This window comes from Rhinolophus hipposideros (genome assembly GCF_964194185.1).
Source record: "Rhinolophus hipposideros genome assembly, chromosome: 18".
Lineage (NCBI taxonomy): Eukaryota > Metazoa > Chordata > Mammalia > Chiroptera > Rhinolophidae > Rhinolophus > Rhinolophus hipposideros.
In genome coordinates this window covers 5,308,102-5,322,438 of record NC_138064.1, presented here as the reverse complement: position 1 = coordinate 5,322,438, position 14,337 = coordinate 5,308,102, and the positions used below count along the sequence as shown (strand labels likewise).

General features: G+C 43.4%; 1 protein-coding gene across 2 annotated transcripts in view; it reads right to left on the bottom strand.

The window, feature by feature from the left end:
* The window catches only part of IMMP2L (inner mitochondrial membrane peptidase subunit 2), a 722,895-nt gene extending 709,142 nt beyond the window's left edge, over positions 1-13,753 (bottom strand). For both annotated transcript variants that reach the window (XM_081079271.1, XM_081079270.1), the window contains exons 1-2: positions 13,695-13,753; positions 13,173-13,245 (exon numbers count right to left, since the gene is read on the bottom strand). The gene's annotated coding sequence lies outside the window, so the exon portion shown is untranslated. The remainder of the gene's footprint in view (positions 1-13,172; positions 13,246-13,694) is intronic.
* Positions 13,754-14,337: the final 584 nt, after the last annotated feature.

Genomic DNA, 14,337 nt, shown 5'->3' with positions numbered 1-14,337 from the left:
AATTCAACTGTATGTATAACATGCAAAATTGGAAATGCCACAAAATCATCGCGACCTTTAAAGTGTAACATTTTCCACAATCGTTTAATACTAGAAAAACATTTTACAGTGTTATAAGCATAATATTCACATGTAATATTTTCAGCAAATATAAAAGCAAATACAGAACTAAGTACTTAAAAATCAACCCCATTTTTAAAACTAATTTTAAACCACCACTTTTTCTGCAGTAGTTACATTTTTAAACATCCATAACCATACTTCTATGCTCTACTTTTCAAATTCAAAACTGACGTAACCACTGTCACCCTACCCCAGTCTCCTGCTACAATTGGTAAGACCTACTAGTGTGACTAATTCTCCCCCAATTTACCCACACTCCTTTGCTTTAAAACAAAAATATTCATCCTGCAAAGGACCAAGATGAGCCTTCTGTGAGCCAACAGGAGCGCCCTTGCTCAATCCCAAGGGAAGGGTCTCCACAGCATGCTTTCCAACCAACAGACTCCTTGGTCAGCTATTATAAGCAAAGATAACAACAAGGTGGTCGATATTACCATAAAATTAAATTTTGTGTGAGAGCAAACATAGTCTTTTATCTTCAGATCCAATCGTGTATTTGTTAAAAGATACGTAAATCAATGCTAATAAGATGGCAAACCTTCCCCAAGACAGAATCACGCTTCAGATCAATCACCACGCTTACATTTTTTTTTCATTCCATAATCAAGTAGCAATCCTTGAGACTCTACCTTTCCCTCTGGATTTTTCTGACAAAGCGTTTCAATAGAAGCCAATCAGAAAACAGCTTTTCTCCCACTTTTTCTTCTCTGCACCTCTCCTAGAAATGTACCTTTCTGCAATGTAGACCACCACCCCACTCCATTCAGGAATCCTGGATGAGGAGACAGAGTCTGAGTTCTGTGGCCCAACATTCAGATGTCAAGGATCCGGCCTGACTCTTCCAGGGTCACCGCGTTCTGGGCCAGGGTCACAGCCTTCACCTTCACGTGTGGGGCTCCTGTGGCCTAGAACTTCTCTCCACACCAGCCCATCGCGGAAACCCGTAACCTAACGATGTCACGGCCATGTGCCCCCCGCCCGAAAGCTTTGTTTGTACCACATTTTGGATGCTTACATTATATTCTGAATTACAGCCATTTATTTGAATATTCATTTCCCCTACTTTTACCACAGGGTTCTTTCGGGGGGTGGCAGGAGAGGTTATTCACTATTTTTTATCGTGGTAAAATATACGATATGAAGTTTACCATCTTAACCATTTTTAAGTATACTGTTCGGTAGTGGTAAGTATATTCACAGTTATGCAACCAATCTCTAGAACTCTTTGTCTTGCAAAAGTGGAACTTCATACCCATGAAACAACATCCCTCCTCATTCCCTCCTGCTCCCAGGCCTGGCCCTATTGTTTTACTTTCTGTCTCTACGAATTTGAATACGTGAGGTACCTCATATGAATGGAATCATACAGTATTTGTTGGCTTGTGACTGGTTTATATTTTGTTGAGCATAATGTCCTCCAGGTTCATGTAGCATGTAGTATGTGTCAGAATTCCCTTCCTTTTTAAGGCTGAATAATAGCCCATTGTAGCTAGTATGCGAGTTCATCACATTTTGTTTATCCATGCATCTGTCTTGGACACTCGGGTTGCTCCCATCTTTTGGCTATTGTGAATAATGCTGCTTTAAACTTTTGGGGGTAGATACCTGGAAGTGGATTACTGGGTCATATGGTAATTCTATGTTCAACGTTTTGAGGAGCTGCTGAACGATTTTCCACAGTGGCTGCACCACTTCACGTTCTCACTAAGAGTGCCCGAAGGTCCCAAGGCATGCTTGTCAACACTTGTTACTGTCTACGTTTTTAATAAAGCCACCCCGATGAGTGTGAGGTAGCGGTGGCTCATGTGGTTTGGATTTGCATTTCCCTAATGAACCAGGCTTGAGCATCTTTTCAAGCTTATCGGCCATTTGCGTGTCTTCTTTGAGGAAACATCCATTCAAGTTCTTTGCTCATTTTTTAACTGGATTGTTTGTTTTTTTCTGTTGAGTGGTAGTTTTTATATACTCTGGATATTAACCCCTTATCAGATATATGAACCACAGAGTGCTTTTTTAAATACCTTTTTCTATTTCCTAATTTTTCAGAGTTGGCTATCTGTAATAGAGAAATACACTCTGAGTTGAACATGTTTCTTCCTTTTCAATTTTTTTGTACAATGCAAAATTCAAAATATCTAAAAAGGGGTATGCAATGTAAAATAAGACTCCCTCCCATCTTTGTTCTCCAGCCACCAAGTTCCAATCCCCAGAAGCATTTTCCATTTTTTTCCTATAATTTCCTACAGAGATAGTCTGTGCTATACAAGACAATATGGATCATAATATATTCTCCTGCTAAATAGTAATCTAATACCCACTGTTCAGGACTTACCTTTTGACTTAAGAATTTTTCCATTTCGGTATATATAAACTGCCTCATTCTTTTAAACAACTGCTAAATATTTCACTATATGTACTATAATTTATTTATCCAGGCCCCCAAGGATGAGCATTTAAGTTGTTTCCAATTGCTGCCAAGAATATCCTTAAATATATATTATTTCACACCAGTACAAGATCTGCAGGCTAACTTCTGTAGAGGAATCAAATGATATGTGTATTTTAAATTTTGAGAACTATTTTCAAATTCATCCCAAGGAAAACTACAAAAATTAACATTCCCATTAGCAATGATGAGTCTTCCTATTTCCCTATACCCTCAAAAGCACTGTTTTCAAAATTTGTTTCTTTGCCACTATGATCGGTTAAAAACAGGGTATTTCACTGAAGGTTTATTTTGAATCTCTCTTATTATGAACTGTCTATTCATGGCCTTTATCTTTGTCTGTTTTTCTACTTGATGGTTCATCTTTATCCATTCAGTTGTTGGTATCTTTTACATATTTATGAAAATAGCCCTTTTCCTATGATGTGAACTGGAAATCTTTTTCCTAGTTTGTCTTTGCTTTTTGATATAGGTTTGTTTTTTTGTTTTTTAATTTTATTCTGTTTTAGCCAGTGCATAATTTTCACATAGTCAAGTTGTATCACTCTTTCTTTAGCGGTTTTTTTGAACATCTCTTACTATTCCCAAAATAATTGTAGTGAAAATCCTCACTATCTTGCAAGTAAATCATAGTTTCCCAATTGGTTTACTTCTCATCATCCCCTCAACTTTACAACTTATCCCATACACTTGTCAGACTAATCTTTTTAAAACACGGTTTGCCCATGAGTACCCAGTCAAAAATCCTTCAATTATCCCCTCCCTACTATTTATAGACTACTAAGTCTAATATTTAGGTCATTCACAATCTAACCTCAATTTATACGTCCCACAGTCCCTTACGGTAGCCAAATAGTTCATCACTGGTCCTAAATTTAGGAACAAAGGTATTTCCACTGGCTCTGTTCAAACTCCATCTGGTAGGTTGAAGGTTCTTCCTTCCTTCAGAGGTCAGTTCAAGCTGACCTGTCTGCTCTTTCCCAACCACTCAAGATCACGTTGATTCAACAGCTATTTAGTAAGTGTCTACTACCTTATTCAAAGGTAAACAAATAAGGATATCCAATGAATTTTGGGCTATGGGGGGGTCACAGCAGGGAAAGTCAACCTAGAAGGCACAGTAGCTTCTCAATCTTTGAGCAGGTTTAGAGATTGAGAAATTGAGAAGATATGACCCAGATTTAAAAGGAAGGAAGGAAGGAAGGAAGGAAGGAAGGAAGGAAGGAAGGAAGGAAGGAAGGAAGGAAGGAAGGAAAGAAGCAAGGTAAATAAGAATTCATTGTCTATACGTTATTCTGACTACATTATAGAGTGCTAACACTGGAATAAAAAATAAAAAAGAGAGAGAGAAAAATGCTGGAGAGGGACAGGTGAAATAGGGTCTTTTAGGCAATTTAAGCAAGTTTTTTAACTTAAAGTGGTTGTGGCTTACAACTGTCCTTAGGTTAAGGTAAAAAACTTGCTTAAAGTGAGCTAGTCAAACAGGAATTTCAAAAAGATCACTGACACTGGGTGTGAACACACAATGTAATAATATAGAGATGATGCGTTACAGAATTGTACACTTGAAACCTATGTAATTTTACTAACCAATGTCATCCCAATAAATTCAATAAAAATTGAAAAAATAAAAAAGATCACTGACTAGAAGCTAGACCAGCACTTAAATGTCCAGACTTGAAACTGATTCAAATATCAAATGTACTTTTACTTATCCAATAAATCAATTTTAAACAGTTGTGGGACAGAATGCTGCAGAAAGACAGAACAAGGTACTGTGCTGCTGGGCTTAAGGGCTTAAAACAATTACTGCCGCTGGTCAGAGTTAAAGATGAGGCTGCTGACGATGAAAGATCAGAGCTGACTCCCCCCACTTTGTTTCCATTAACATAAAATCCAAGGCGGAGAAGCATGACCTACAAATCTGTACCACTCACTCAACAATTTCACTCCCCATTGCATGCAAAATAGTCATACGTCTTTTATACCATCCTTTTAAAACTTGGGACTAAATGTCCAGGAAGATTTCGTGAAATGTAAGGATCACTGAATTTTCCCACATTTAGCCTGGGTAGTGAGAACCCAGTTGTAAAAAAAAAAAAAAGAGAGAATATTATCTACCTCATCACCCAGTTCAATTCTCTATGTGGTTGCTACAAAGAGAAGTTACTCCAAATAATCACATTCAGAAAGCTGTCCTACTACATGCTTCTCTAGAATGCTTGTTAAATTTTCTTCTCCCCATTCTCAGCATCCTAAGTCAGACAACACCATGTACTATTTCCTGTTAAGCGGTGACAGCTCCTTTTGAACTCCCATGTCTACCTTAGGGGCTGGTGGTTGGACCATCATTCGTACACCTTTTGCCATAGGATATTTCATCTCTCTGTCTTTGGCAGTAAGATCTTTTTTTTTTTTTTTTTAAGGAGGGCGCAGCTCACAGTGGCCCACACGAGGATCAAACCGGCAACCTTGGTGCTACCAGCACAGTGCTCTCACCAACTGAGCCAACCAGCCACCCCCGATCCATTTTTTAAGGTAATAGAAGGAAGTAACTACAAAAAGTTGAGATTGCAATATAACACAGATGTCAACTGTACTACCGAAAATGACTATTACATTTATATTTGGAACTAAACACTGTCGAGCATTCTCAAACTCAGAAGTGTTAAGTTTTCTTTAATTTTTGTTCATAGTATGTCACCAACCATTTCTCTGAGTATTTTAAACTAGAGGGACATTTTTTTTTTATTAAATTTATTGGGGTGACAATTGTTAGTAAATTTACATAGATTTCAGGTGTACAATTCTGTATTACATCGTCTATAAATCCCATTGTGTGTTCACCACCCAGAGTCAGTTCTCCTTCCATCACCATATATTTGATCCCCTTTACCCTCATCACCCACCCCCCACCCCCTTACCCTCTGGTAACCACTAAATTATTGTCTGTGTCTATGAGTTTTTCTTTCTCATTTGTTTGTCTTGTTCTTTTTGGTTTATATACCACATATCAGTGAAATCATAGGGTTCTCTGCTTTGTCTGTCTGACTTATTTCACTTAGCATTATACTCTCAAGATCCATCCATGTTGTCATAAATGCTCCTATATCATCTTTCCTTAACGCGGAATAGTATTCCATTGTGTATGTATACCACAACTTCTTTATCCATTCATCTATTGAAGGACATTTTGGTTGTTTCCATGTCTTGGCCACCGTAAACAAAGCTGCAATGAACATTGGAGTACACGTGTCTCTAGAGAGGAATGCTTTCAGATTTTTTGGGTAGATACCCATTTGGTTGAAACTAGAGTTATATTTAATATATCACCTGCCGCAGGATTTCAACAAGATTAGTTTTATTCTCTTCCCCCAGAATCTTTCCACCTAACTCTACCTTGCCCTAGTGACTTCAGCCACACAGCCTGATCGTAAGGGCTTTAGAATCTAGCCTTTTCTTACCATAAACAAGAAATAAAGTGTGTCCGATTCTACAGAATTGGGCAATATCATTCATGCCTTTGGAAGGAGGACTAACATCTCAAGCTGACAACTAGGTAATAAATATGATTTGAAGCCAAGCACAGAAGCAGAATATCCCAAAGTGTATACCTTTCATAAGAAGACACAAGTAGGCTTAATCAATGAGACATATCCTGATAAAAAACCGACATGGCTAAATAATCTTTTCAGCAGTACAGCAGGCCCTCGAACACTTCATTCAACGGTGTTTATCGCAGTGATGAGATGTCATAGGAACTGAACTTGTTTCTATCAATTAGCCTTTGGTAAAATTGGCTTGGTTATACACCTTTTCGATGCAATTCCAAGAATCTACCAGTGATGATGAAGACTTACTGTGTTGCCTTTTTAACCCCAAATTATCATTTCCCTTTATTACTTATCTACCAACCAAAAAAAAGAATTAAAAAATTGAAGACAGCAACCATGTACGGCTCATTAAACAAATAAGTCCTTACGTTTCTTCATAATGAGTTAAATTTATAGAGAAATCTTACAAACAGCTCATATAGTCCTCAAAAATAACCTATAAAATATGTATTCTCTCTAGTTTCCCAAAAGGAAAATGAAGTTCAGAGATAAAAGGTTCATGTTCACATAGCTGATAGCAGAGCAAGCACTTGAATAAAAATCTTCATGAGTCCATTCCATGTTCTTGTCACTACACATTACCACTTTAATGTCCAGAAGTTTACATTTAATGCTTATGCTTTAAAGTTTTAAAATAAAGGTTTTAATGATATTTAAAGGAATAACATCATGCAGTCACATATACCCGACGTGCCTCAAACTATTAATCTTCTAACTTATCATAACCCATGTCTGTGTTCAGACTACAATTCTCTTACACATGAGAAACAGTGAGACTCATCAAAAATACAATTAGTTTATAAAGTGCCTCAGACTACCTTTACATAATAATAATACTAAATAGTTATTATTTAACAAAAGTAAATGATACTTAGTATTTGAATCTGACACTAATAAAACTCTTATTAAACAAATAAACTTGGAAAAATATCAAAATGTTTTGTAAATAATCCGCTATGCCAGGCAAACTAAAAATTAAGGAAAAAAATGATACATACTGTATGATTCCAACTATAACATTCTGAAGAAGGCAGCAGCACGCAGGCAGTGAAAAGATGAGTGGCTGCCAGGGGTTAGGGCAGCGGGAGAGACGAACAGGCAGAACACAGAGGATTTTTAGGGCAGTGAAACTTCTCTGTGTGATGCTATAATGATTGATACATGTTATTATACATACATCAAACCCATGAAAGCACAACACCAAGAGTGAACTCTAATGTAAACTACAAGCTTTGGGCGATGATGACGTGTCAATACAGGTTCATCAGTTGTAATAAACGCACCATTTGGTGAGTGATGCTGACAGTGGGGGAGGCGGTGCGTATGGGGGAGTGGAAGGGGTGGGAAATCTCTGTACCTGACACTCAATGTTGCTGTGACCTTAAAACTAGTCTATTAAAAAATTACGGTAAATTATCTGTGGCGACTCTACTTACTTTCCCCACAATTGTGGCTGTAGAGGTCCACTTTTGTCTCCGTGGTAATTGGGCCATCGCCCCTAAACTTCAGGGGACTCTACATACTCACCACTCGTCGCAACACCAGCTCTGCCTCTGGAGCCACTCATCCTCTAACATCTGTAGACTAAGTCTGAAGACAGGGACAAAATGAGGTACAGACAACAGAGAAGGCAGAGTGTGTGTGACTGAGGGGCTAAAGAATTCCTAGAGAGAGAAATCTGCAGGAAAACCTGCAAGAAACGGCAGAAAGGAGAAAAGAATCCTGAGGTGCTCTGAATGTATTAGTCCATATAAAGTAAAATTAATATGAAATGAAGTTATCTTAAAATACAAAACATGATATCACAAACATTTCCCTCCTGTAAAAACTGTCTCTGCTGTACACAGTCCCAAAACTAGAACTGGATAATGTGTTTACAACCTGTCCTCCGGCTGTAGGCAAGGTGATTTTTGAAATGTGGACCATAAATACTGCAAACATTTTCAACAGAAAGATAGAAAAAAGTCTGTATGCCAAAGTGCCATTACAAAGACCTAGCTCTCTGCATGAACTTTTGGCTAAAATGGCAAGGATTAAATTTTTGTGATTTAGTACATAAAGACAGATGTGTACTTTTTAACTTCTGGGTATTCTGAATCTAAGAAGTTCAAAACATGCTCTGAGTTACCAAAGTGAGCCGTTCACTGAGGTTTTGGAAACAGTCACACAGGAACTACTGTGGGGAGCGGGCACTTGCTTCGGTCATCGGTAAGCAGAGGCTAAGCTTACCTGGCACATCCAAATATCTGATCCCTTAGGAGAGGCTGACGGCTCTCCTGGCAAATCCGAGAGCCATGAGCCAGGCGTGCTCACTCGCATGCCCACCCGTGCCTTTACTCTTCACATGGAAGGACTCAGAAACCCCGACCTCCTGCCTCCACACCTCTTGTCTTTCCAGGATCCAACAGCCAGCTGCCTTCCAGACGCCTCCATCCCACCAGTGATACCCTCTGCAAGCACGTCAATCACAACCCCAAACCTGAACTCCTGTCTTCCCCTCAGACCTGCTTTCTCTTCTTTTTCCCCCTCTCACCCACCACAAACCTGGGAGTCCTTCTAGCATCTTTGCTCTCCCACTATTTTTACAAACACCAGCCAGATTTCCGTCCTCCTCAATATTTTTCCTAAAGCTCTTCACTTCTGAGTATCCCCACTACTTCCCCCCGCCACTGCCGCCCCTGTCTAAGCTCTCAGCCTGCTGTTACCCACACTAATGACTGTCCCTCCAATCTTGCCCCGCCACCCCCACCACTCCACCCCCGTCTACCCAGCACACTGCTTTCAGTGACCTGTCATGTCACACCCAATTCTTCTTCAGGGGCTCGCTACTATGCTTGGGACAGAAGGTACGCCCTGAATCAGCGATCCAGTTTCCTCTCCTTTCGCTCCTGACTCTGCCCTTCACACTCTAATTTCACTGACCTACATACATAGCGTTCCCAGAACACATTATGCTCTCATAATGCCATACAACCACTCATGCTATTAGCGCTCCCTGGAAATGCTTTCTGCTGCCTGCCGACCTGCCCAGTCCTCCTCGGCTTTCAAGACTCAGCGCAAACACAACCACTTGTAAAGCCCTGCCCTGGCGTTTCCTTCAGGGGTCAAGAGTTCCTGCTAGCCTTCCTCTGCACTTGGATCTTCACTCTGGTGGCCAGCGCACAATACCTGAACTCTTGGTCAAGGTGTCTACTGTGCTACCAGCCTCTGAGCTACTTGCCTGAGAACAGTGACTGTTCACCCATCTCTTTATTGCCTCAGCACTAGTTCAGCGCACACAGCATGTAGTATAAATAAATAAACTGGAGGCAAATGAAAGGGCACGAAGATATCCACTGGAGTTTGAATATGGAAAAAACCCAGATCTAAAGGAAGCACAGATACCTATTACTGAGTCCCACCCATAAAAAAATAGAAACACATGGTTATTCAGGCAGTATCAAGGTGACCAAGAAAGTTATCATTGGACTAAGCAAACGAGGAGGTCAGAGTTCCCAGTGGAGCAGCTGACAAAGATCAATGGGAAGGCCAGAGATAAAGGTGGTTCCTTCTACGAGTCAAGTTCATCAGCCTATGTCCATGCACGCAGCCAAAGAGCACACCTCCCTCCCTGAGGTCACCAGTCGTTCCCTTTATCACCAGCCACACCCCTCTCCCAGGCCCCATTACCACATGCCAGATCCCACAGGGAACGGCCCTTGGTCAGAGCTGCCTGTCCTGGCCAGTGGGTTAGTCTGGGATATAAGAGAGAGGGCGAGTGTTTATTCTTGAGGCAAGGACCTAGAGGAAAGAAAATGAAGCTACTATTTACTGAGGATCTATTTTGTACCAAATAGTGTGCTACCTTACAGACACTCACTAAATCTCACAGTAATCCTAAGGCATGAGCCCACTTGGCAGGGGACAAATCAGTGTCCAAGGTCCCACACTAAGCAATGACAGAACCTGCCCCAGAACCAGAAATGACAGCCTCCAGAGTCTTCCCATAGCCCTGACCACCTCAACATGGAGGGGGTCACGGTCGAGACCTTCCAGGTTGGAACTCAGAATACACTGTTCTCCAAAACACTACTATGTGGGTTAGGGTCTGCAGCACCACTAACACATAATGGGCATACAGTGCTTTGAGGTCTTGACCTGGAAATCTAAATGCTATTTGTGATTTTACTCCTATAATTACCCTGTTCAACATTACAAACAAAAATGGACTCGAAAATGATTTTTTGGAATACAAAGGGTTCTTAAATGAAGGCTTTAAGAATATTTTTCTTCCACCAAAAAAAAAAAAAAAAAAGAAAAAAACCCACCAAGGATAGAAACTATTTTGCCTTGTTAACTTGTAAGAACAATGACACTAGAAGACACCTATGGGAAATGTGCTTATCTGACCAGGTGCTAATTTATAGTATGCTGCCATTTGAATAAAACATCATACTAAACCCCAGGGACCAGGGCTTATGATAGAAGTGCCACCAGCTATAGCAGTACAGCTGATATACCCACAATCTACTGACAAAATGTACTCCTTTGCAAAGTGAAACCAGATGTCTAGTGTGAAATCAGATGTCTGTGGACTTGTCTTTCTTGGCAGATGTCTTGCGCATTAGATACACTAAATACACAGCTTAGCTGTATTATTATACACACAACTTGGCAAAATCATGACAGGTTGGACATGAAGCATCAGCAGTTTTATTGTAATTCTCATAAGCCACAGACATTTCTGAAATGGAAATCCTAACTTGAAGCAGTGTGTCTTTCTCACTTTGGGAACAGTGTCAGAACTTTTTAAATACATTATGGAAACCCCAGCCTTTCATTTTTCAGGCTGGCACTCTTTAGGCAGGGCTGTGGAATGATCTGATAGGGGGAATTTGAGCCACATCAGGTGTCAGTCCTCGTCCCAGAAAGTCTAGGACCAGGTGCAACAGGTGATCATTGTGAAAATGCGAATACCCAGGAGGCTTAGCACCTGTAGGAAGAAAATTAAGTACTAGACTGCTTTCCACAAGATTATAAGAAAGATCGTAAGTGATGGGTGACCAGATAGAGAAACAGGGAGGGAAATTAACAGTAGCTGTAGGCTAGTCACTGCGTTGTACACACTCTTTCTAATATTCTATCATCCTGCTTTGACAGATGAGACAGTACAGAACAGAGTTTTAACTGGCCTGAAGTGGCGGAGCTAACAAAACAAGAGCCAGGAGTCAAGCCCACGTCTAAAAGACTACAAGGCATGCTACTTCTACTTGAGGATTTGTGGTACAGCAAGGAATCGTGGTAAACTGCCAAGAATATGGAGGTAAAAGGCAGATATTTATAATTTTGCTAAATGGTAATACATAATCATGAAAAAAATTATGAATCAAAAAGTTGAAGAAATAAACACAAATTGTTGACAGTGGTCATCTGAGAGAGACTTCATCGGTAACTCACTGTCTTTCATATCCTTGGAAAATTCCATTTTAAATAACATTTTTGACCTTATATAACCTTTGTAACTAAAAAAAAAAAAAGACACCCTTTTCACTTCAATCAAAAATGAGGTGAAATGTACAGAAACCCATGCAAGTGAACTTCAGCGTTGACTTTCCTAAGTGCATCCATCATCCCTGACACCCTCCATCAGAGAGCTTTCTAATCTTAGGCCGTTTGTATGGAACAATTTTAAAAAATTATCCTCATCTAATTATTACACTGGCACATTTATTACCCTGGAAACTGACAATACTGTTCATTACAGGGCCCCAATCACCATGGTCAGTCAGCCTTGAAAGTTGATTGCAAAAAGTACCAGAAAGGCAGAAAAATACCACTGTTCTCCCACAACACTGTACTGACCTACACACCACTAAGATCAGGAGTATCGGGAAGGTTTTGTAAATAAACACTTAACCGGTCAGAAAAACCACACAACACTGGTGAGAGGCCTGACCCAAAACAGCCATCTCCAACACAGCCTCATCCTTCTACCCTCCTACTTATATTAACAGAGAAATAACCATGGAATCTGTGAATGAACCCATCAACAATGAACAATTATTGTCTGGGTTTTCGTCAAGTATATGGTCACCTGCCACTTGAGCAGAAACAAATAAGACAGGTTCAGGGCCGAGTCAGTCAATGTTGAGATGCCAGAGAGGGCAATTCTAATGTCCAGGCGTAAGTATCCCAGAAGGCAGTATTCGACATTCTTGCTTGTGGCCAACCTGAATTTTAACCAGTTCAAAAAATTCCTTTATATGTGACACAGAGGATGCATGAGGCATTCCCAACCTTCTGGGAGGAGCTGGATTTCATTTCACTCATATGGGGGCGGGGGGCCGGGGATAGTGTATTGGAGAGTGATGGGAAATTCCCAGAGAAGAACCAACGAGAGACCACACTGTGAATCACAGCACACCTCCAAGGACCTCGATGTTCTGTTGGGCAACTTTTCAGGAGTCAACAGAATGCTGGTGAGCGGGCATCAAAGTGAAAGTGAAGAGTTAAAGGCCCTGCCTGGGCATTTCTCCCTCCCAAAATACCTTCTATCAACTTGAGAGAAGATCCCACGTGAACTTCAACACTTGTGACGTGGCTATTATCACGCTTTGGAGTCGGAAAGGATTATTATCGGAGACCCCTTTTAAAATGTAAAGCTCCTCGGGAAGGCGTTCCTGATCGTCGCTAAGGAGGACCACGGTTCTTTAAGGCTGCAGCCCCGGGGATCAGTCCCCGCTACGCCCTACGAACCCGACAACTACAAGACCAACGTTCCCGAGAGGCGGCTGGTAAGGACAGTTTTCCGTTAGGTCAAGTGGCCCTTTGTGGCCGCTGTCAAACTCCTGGGCCTGGAGAACGCGACCCTTGGAGGTGGGCGTCACATTCCCGATGCAAACGAGTCACCGGGCCGCGAGGTCCCCCGGGGCCGGGGCGGGTGCAGCCCTTCCCTCCCGCGCTGCCTCGGGACAGCCCTAGCTCCTTCCACCCCGTCATTCCTTACTTACCCTTTCTCCCGCGCTTCCTCGGTGAGAAGGGGTAAGTGGATAGTTTGTGCCCTCGCCCACTTTGGCCAAATCCCTAAAAGTGAAAATGACAGACAGACACGTGCTTTAAAATGCGGATGCCCAAGCCTCGGAAGTCCCACCACCTGCCCAACACCTCCCGGCGCGGGGCAGCGCGTCCCCGCAGCGCGCCCTCCCGGCCAGGACTTGGGAGCGCAGTGCTTCCCTCTGCGGGGGGCGCGGGTGTCGGGGGGCCTCGCTCCGCAGGGAGGCGCAGGTCCCACCGCAGTCAGCGGAGGCGCGGGCCGCGCGGGGCCTGGGGACCCACGCGCACGCACACGTGCTCGCGCGCCCCGCAGGACTCGCGGCCGCGCCGCCTTCCGCCTCCCAGCAACGCCCGCCCCGCCGGGGGCCAACTCCCGAGGAAGGTCCCAAGGCCGGGGGACCAAGTGTCAGCAACGGCGCGCCCACCCCCCGCGCCAGCTTCGCGCCCCCCACCCGCCGCCGGGCGCGCGCCCTCCGCACCCGCTGCGCCGCTCAGCCCCCGGGGACGTCCCCGCGCGGCCCCGCCCTCCGCCGGCGGCAAGCCCCACCCCCGCCCCCCAGCGCGCGGGAGCCGCGCGGAGCCCCGCCCCCGGCCGGGATTTGCGACAGATCACGACGGATCACACCGAACGCTCGCTCCGCTGACGGTGATGGAGCGCTCACGGTCAGGCTGCGCGTGGTGCTGGCGGAGCGGGGACGAGGGCCGACAGATCCGCGGGCTGCGTCTCGAGCCCGCCCTCCCCCTGCTTCACGGGCCGGCTGCTGGGAGCGCCCGGCTGCAGCGCGAGGCCACGCGCCCGCCCGGCTGCACCTCCCCTCCCCCTCCTCCCCGCGTGTGGTTCTCCGCTGCACAGAGGGGGGCGGGTCAAGGGTGCCGCCCCCGCACGCCCAGGAGTAATGCGCCGCGGGGGCTTTGCTGGGGAGGAACACATTTCCCACCCAAGCCTCGGCCTGCAAGTGGCACAAACGCTGAGCTGGGTTATGACAGCCCGCAGAGACAGTGGACCCCAGCACTACCAAACCCACAGGAAGTACTTTTTTCTCATGCTTTTCACCGCTCCCCGAGTTATGTCTTTTCTTATGTCTGTCTGTCTTGTCCCGGATGCTGACCAACCACAGTGCA